The sequence below is a fragment of the Hydra viridissima genome, unplaced genomic scaffold, assembly GCF_058129835.1.
Source record: "Hydra viridissima isolate aposymbiotic clone 2 unplaced genomic scaffold, HvirCarnegie_v1 scaffold_5, whole genome shotgun sequence".
NCBI lineage: Eukaryota > Metazoa > Cnidaria > Hydrozoa > Anthoathecata > Hydridae > Hydra > Hydra viridissima.
The window spans coordinates 18,039,861-18,047,358 of record NW_028324304.1 but is presented as its reverse complement, the minus strand read 5'-3'; the positions used below and the strand labels follow the sequence as shown (position 1 = coordinate 18,047,358).

Sequence of the window (7,498 nt, the reverse complement as noted above, 5' to 3'; positions counted from 1 at the left end):
TTCAAGTCACAAGCAACAATGGTCACTCATTCACTCTATCGACTTGAATGAGTGACCAAATTTGGTGGACATTCTCATAAGTCTCGGGAAGCTCTTCTGCAACTGCCAGAAGCATCTGGCGCTTTACACCCATATCTTATGCAAGCCTGTCAGTCAAGAGATGCTTTTGAGGTGGGGACTCTTTTGTGGCTCTGTCAATGACTCCCAAACAAAACTTCAGAAATCCCTTGCCATCATCGATTCCGATTTTTATAATTCGCTCAGTTGAAATATTTTGAGATGTGCTGATTGTGCCGATAAGGTCAGTGATGTTTTTACTGTGGGCAACAGTGTGATCTGAACCAGTTTCACCTTTTACATCAGAAACCTTTATATTTGAGTGGGTAAAAAAATCACTCAGTTTTCAACCAGCAGAAAATGTTTGTTGAATTTCGGCTCAACAAGCTTTGTGCCTGAAGTCTGGTTTACTACTCTTGCCAATTTCATCATTCCCACATTAGATAAACCTGTGTTGAGCTGATATATCTTGGTATATCTCCACTTGGCCCTGTAATTACAAATTGGCTTATGAAACATTTTTTTAATTACTAAATTATTGAGAAGAAAAGTGCTTCTTGAATAAAAATATTTTTCGTGTCAATGTAACATTACTTGAGGTATTTATTATAAAAAGAAGCACCTGGAGTCACAGGAAGAGGTGGTCCTCCAGATGGTTTTGAAAGCCTTACAGTGCCTTTTGGTGAAGCTATTTTGCTCGCAATCACCTTTGCAGCAATCTGTTCTGCAACTTTCTCATTTTGAGCAGCTAGCCCTTTGAGGTTTTCACGAAATGTAGATTGGTTACAATTGTGTGGAAAGCCTTTCCCGATGGGACTCAGACAATCGTTGCAGCACACAGTGGGCCCTTTCTCATCAGCTCGAGAAACGTGTAGCGGATGTTTCTCATTCAGCTTTAGACGCCCAATCCTACAGATGAGACACTCACAGTTTTTTCCACGAGTTTCCAATCTGACACGGATAGACTTGAAGTCATACAGTGATGTTAGAACAACTTCTTTGCCTTCATCTCGCTTCTTCATGATTGTCCGGCATGTATCACATGTTCCTTGAGGCACTCTTGCATCACCCAAGTCAAAGTTGATGCCATAGATTTTTGACAAACGCTCCGCTTGGAATGAAGTTATTTACCTGGTGCACTTTTTAAGGCAAGTTAGACAATTTTTCTGTTCTCCTCGTGACCTCTTGCATGATTTGGCATTGTTATCAGTCTTGAAATTTAAACTCTCTCTCAGTTGTGCGAATGAAAAGAATTAAAAAAAAAAAAAAAAAGGCAAAAGTTTGTAGACTTATAAGCCAAAATATAATTGTTGTTATTGACAATATATGCAATTGAAATGAATCAAAACTTTACCTGTATGCAGAAATAGGGACAGTCACAAAAGTGAGGGTGAACCTTTTATTTGGAGATTGGTCTAAATTTAAGCAATACTTTGTCACAAAATTTAAAATAACATAATTTAATTTCAGAGCTTTAAAAAATATTCATTAAAATATATTTATTAAAATATATTTATTAGAGGTTTTTTCTACTCAAAAATTTTATTTTCTTCTTAAATTGATAACTTAAAAATTTACTCTCAATCACAATTTAGTTTTTTTTTCTTGATTCAAGAAAATTAAGATTAAAATAGTTTTGATATAAAAGCAAACTATTTTCATATCTACTCTCCCTTTAGTTCATTTATCCACTTGTCATCTTACAGTATTTTATATTGTATAGTTTGCATATGAGTATAGTGCACACTCAACTTTTTTAACAATAAATATTGAATACATCTATTAAACAAATATTTTTTTTAAAGTGTGTACCTTTCTCTTTGATATAATTTTTTTGTAATAAAAGTGTGCACTATACTCAATAAAAACAATACTTTTTACCACTTCCTACATTTTCCGCTGAAAAACATCTTAAACATCATAGACCAAAAACTTTCTTCAGAAGTTAAAAATGTAAAAAAAGAATCTTAACTTGATAATTGTAGTTTTGTTAAAGAAAGAAATTAATTTCAAATGCAATAAAATGCAAGTTTTGAAAGAAATAACAAGTGATTTTTTTATGGATTAACCTGTAAAATCCACTTAAACAAAAAAATAGGGAATGCCGTACATTTCTTTTTTCGGTAAAAGTTGTCTCTGTCAAATACTACCCGTCAGATTTCAACCAAAATTTACATGAATGTTCCTTAGTCTATTGCTCACATTGGGTTCAATTTTTTACTCGATAGCTCAATTTTTACGGCCTCTGTAATGCTTTTTCTGAATGAAATTCATACGGACATAATGAAAAAAGCAAATTACTTAAAAAATCTACAATTTTAAAATCTACTTATTTTGCTAAACCCCTCAAATTGTGTTATGAGTACATGCATTTCATTATATTTTACATAGATAACTGCTCAAAGTAGCAAATACTTCAAAAATTTTCCCCAGAGTTGGTCATTTCACTCAAAAACTGAATAATCCATATTATGAGGAGATTTTGTGGTTTTAAATGATTTTGGCCACAGTTTTTTAGCAAATAGTCTAATTCCAAAACTCTAATAACAAAAGTTGTTGCCTATTGCCTATAGAATATACATACAAAAAATCAGGGCAATCACATAAAATATTTTTACCAAAACTAAAAACTTTTGGTACCAACACTGTCAAAATGTATGATTTTGTAAAACGTTTCGGCCTATAACTTTGTAACCAAGCAAGATATCTGCATAAAATTTTATACATTGATAGCCATACTATACAGGTAAAACTCCATAAAATTTCATGAAGTTCCAATGACTCATTTCAATTTTATGGCTTGTTTAGTAAATAATCGAAACAGTAAAAAAATTGGGAAATTTTCAACTTAAAATTGATTTATTTTTCTCGGACGTAATAGATGGATTTCAAAACTCCCATTTCTGGACACCTACATGTGTCCACTATCACCCCATATAGGTGGTTTTTTTGGGTTAGCTGGAAGGGCACTATCCCCAAAAATATCAACTGTGTCTTGATTTCTAACTCAGTCGTCTATTGATTTCCAAAGAAAATGTTTTGGATATTTTCTAACACGCATGCGTGAACTAATTTATTGAACGCTAATTTTTTTTATTTGTTACTGAGCTTAACAGGGTGCTAGCAAATGATATATATTATCTAGATAACTGACAAGAATTTTTTCTAATTAACTAATTAATTAGAAAAAATTCTTGTCAGATATCTAGATATCTAATTAAATATACAAGATATTTTAATCTAGTAGATTATATCTACATGTTATAAAGAGAGCTTCCATGTTTTTTCCTCTTTTAAATTTTTTTTTTTAAAGTTTTAGAAAAATTAATGTAAAGTGTATATGCTTTTGATTAGTTAAATAGTTAAGTCCTTTTTTTATTCTCAGGCTATTTGGTACTGTTTTTATAACTGAAAAAGGTCTACCAACCAAGACAGTGGTTCCTTTTCATTGGGTTAATTTAGCCAAATGTATTGTTTATTTCCTACCCAAAAGTTTCAAAACTCTTGGAACATATATTTCTGAGTGGGCTGTTCTGAAGCCAGGATGGAAAGAATTTAAGTTTATTGAATTTATTTTGGAAGCTGGGACATTAGAGACATGCAACAGATGCTTCAGTTTCAAACAGAAAATGAGTCAGAACATCAAGGTTTATTTTTTTATTATTATTACTTATATGATCATTTTTCATGATAAAAAAATTATAGTGTGTAAATAATTTTTTTGTACCAACTAATAAGATAGTCAAAAAAAGTTCATGCACCTAGTCCAGTGCTAGATTTCAGTTTTCATTCTAATGAACTTATGATAAGTGGATCTTTTCATAACCTAAGTGATAAATATTCAAATACAGATGATGAAGATATACTTAAAAAAACTCCAGATAAAATTTGCTTTCTTAGTATTTGTTTTAACTTTTAGAATTAGAAAAATTGAAAGCAGCACTATCTCCCAGTGTGTTGCATGATTTTCCTCCTGATTTGGTTTAAATAAATGTTGACATTAAATTTTCAACTTTAGATCGTTTTAAAACTGATAAATTAAAAAGGAAACATTCAAATATTGGTGATGGTGGAGTTTCTTGTAAAGAAATGACAAATAAGCGTGAGTACTTTTGTATTTATTTGAATACTTTTATCAATATTGTATTACAGATAATTTATTAAAACTGCTATTTATTAATTTTTTTGTATTATATCGTTAATAATATAAGCTTTTCTATTGTTTGATTTAATTTTAGTTTTAGAATTAAGAATTTATTGAATAAAAAAGCTAATTAAATATAATCAAAAAGTTACATGTTTAATCATTTTTGGCAAATGAATGTTTAAAAATGTTTATTTAAAATCTCAGCTTTTATTTTCAGAATTCCAATATGCTATTTTTATGGAATTCACAAATCAGTTTGATGAAATTAAGGAAAATCAAAAGAAAATCTTTGATTGCCTTGATTTTCTGGAAAATATTGAGGCAGGACCCAGTGGATTTTATTTTCTCTAGATTACATGGATAAGACTGATTTACAGAACCACTTCACATGTTAGAGAGGTTTGACGTGGAGGAAAATTGATTAAACTCCAATAAAGCAGCTAGGTTTCAGAAGGTAGTTTTCTCAGTGTTATTTTTTTTTTAATGTAGAAAATTTATTTGAAAAGTAACTTTAATCAATAAAGTTTAAAATGTTACCACTATTAAGACAGCTCAAAACTAAAAACAAAGTTTATGTTATTTTGATTTAAAAGCATCCCTACACTGATGTAGACTGTTATTGCCATTCCTCAACTATAGGTTTGTTTGCACCGGACTTTTTTTTAACTAAATTTTTTATTTTCTCTAGATTACACAGATTAAAAATGTTGGTGGTTCAATGCCACGTAGAACAGTTAAAATGTGTTAGACAGCATAATGACACAACCTTTGCAAAGCTGTTTTAGTAAAGAGGGATAGAGGGAAAACGGAAATTTGTAGCGACAATGTTATACAAATGTTTAAAAAGTAAGTTAGTTTACATATCAAATTATGTTGTAAGGTTTCTACTGAGTGTTTCTATGAAGAACAAAAAAGTTATAATAAAATTTATGTAGTTTGTATTTATTTAAATATAAATATTTAAATAGAAAATATCTCTATATTTTGCTTGTTTTAGAAGCTTTTATTTCAGAAAAAGATAGTTTTGACGTAGGCAATATCGTGACACTGGTTGGCGATCTGGTAAAACGAGCAATTCCTAAATTGCAAAAAGAAGAAATTAAATAATAAAAGTTTTTTTTTTTTTTGTTGTTGTAGCATTTATATTATCTAATCTGAATTTAAACATTTAAATATATCTTTATAAATAACTTCAAAAAAGTTGTTATTCCTAGATTTTAGTGTCGCTAATGCCCGAATATAACGGTCATCACAAAAAATTGGACGTCCTTAAGAGACCAGTGGACGTCTAAGGACGTCCAATGTTTACTGGGATAAGTTTAATTTGGACGTCTACCAGATGTCGTAATTCGTCCTAAAAGTGTCTAAAAAGGAAGTCTGTGGACGTCTAATAGGGGCGGAAAAAAGGTGTTTCATTTGGATGTCTGCTGGACGTCCTAAATAGACGTCCTAGGTCCAACTTGGACGTCCAAACGCCCACTGGGTAATAGTAATAATAATAGAAATAATAATAATGATAAAAAAAATAAATCAATTTGTTATTTTATGTATAGTGCCTCTTAACAGAAGACAAATAAAAGCACTTTCTGAAAACGTTTATTTGTACCAAAGTCTTCCTAAAAGGGTAGACGGTTTCTAAGAGATAAATAAATCAAAATCATTTTTCATATGAATAACAAGATGTTTTAATTGATTAATTTACGTAGTAATGGGGCTAACTTAATACTAAATTTATTTTTAAATTATATTTTATCACTTTCGCATAACAAAAAAGTTCTTAAAGTATACTTTGTGGAGGAGCTTCGTTTACGCGTTTTTTTTTTATAAGAAACCAAGAAATGGACTGTACTAAAAAGTTTCTTATTTTAAGGGTATTTTTTTACAACTCTAGTATAAAAGTTTCATAAGAGTTTCCTAATTTTCAAAAAGAGAAAGAGTAAGTAAAATACAATATGAAAACAACAATAAGCAAGATAAAATGTTTCAGATTTAGTCAACTATAAAATTATCTGAATTCCCTCAATATCGTTCAATGTAATATAATCTTCAGAATTGTCCCTGAAATAAACACAAATTAGAAATTATTCCTCGAACTCTTGATAAAATAAGTTTCTTATCAAAAAGTAACTTAGTACAAATTAATTCTTATAAACACGCTTCTAATACAAAAAAAAAAAAAAGCGTAACATTTAAAACGTTTGAAAAAGCATAAAAAAGTGACGCTAAACGGACATTAAGAGAAAACAGTTATAATGAATTTAAGAAACAAAAAAAATAAGTTTAAATACAAATATAATTATTTTAGTATTGTTAGTTAATAAAACCACAGCAATTGTGCTAAATTTGAAGTAAATTTAAAAAGTTTAAGCGTTTAAACGTCTTTTCTCTGTAATCCGAAAAGAAATTGTTTACATATATATTATGTATATCTCATTTTCATGATAATTTTCTTTCTGCTGCTTGCAAATAACTATAAAAATAAAAGATATGTATGCTAACACCACTAAAGATTTATACACTTTAGAGATATACATGTAGAAAGCTGAGTAAAAAATAAAGTTAGTAAGTGTCCGTTTTAAGAGACTATTTTTACAACTTATCAAATATACATTAGCCAACTTAAAAAGCTTAATATTTTCATAATAACTACACTTGGCTGTTAGTACTTTTTAAAATTGTTTTCTAGAGCAACGTTCTTATGTAAAACATAATGAGTAATAAATTTCAATTAGCGGATTTTGAGAAAATGCTCAACGAAACGTAAAACGGACATCAAATTGTCCGCTTTACGTAAGTGTCCGTTTAAAGATGACTTTTTTATTTTAAAGTGTCTGTTTTAAGTGAATTTACAAACACACACACACACACACACACACACACACACACACACAGATATATATATATATATATATATATATATATATATATATATATATATATATATACACACACACACAATCGCTTGCGTAGTATGATATGGTTTAACCTACCATTCAGCATAAATACTTGATTTGGTAAGCAAACATTTTTTCAACAAAGTATTTTTTGAACAAGATATTCAACAGAAACACTTTAAAAGTTAGTTTCAGTTGAATGCCGAGTTTAAAATCTATAATGAACTCGTACAAAATCATTGACGAAGTTGCAGACCAAAATAAGAAATCCTTTAATTTCATCAGCAGTTTTAATTGTCTGCTAAACCAACTTTGCCTAACTGAAAGCACAATATAAAAAGCTGTTATTTCTATAATGGCATAAGCGAACTGCCAACGAAGTTTACGTTACGTAAACCAC

At 29.5% G+C, this 7,498-nt stretch overlaps 1 pseudogene across 1 annotated transcript; it reads left to right on the top strand.

Annotated features, from left to right (window-relative positions):
- The first annotated feature begins 3,360 nt into the window (after positions 1 to 3,360).
- LOC149889107 (uncharacterized) lies at positions 3,361 to 5,311 on the top strand (annotated as a pseudogene). Its single transcript, XR_016452621.1, has 5 exons — positions 3,361 to 3,704; positions 4,076 to 4,159; positions 4,422 to 4,658; positions 4,893 to 5,050; positions 5,202 to 5,311. The product of XR_016452621.1 is annotated as an uncharacterized LOC149889107 (transcript).
- Positions 5,312 to 7,498: the final 2,187 nt, after the last annotated feature.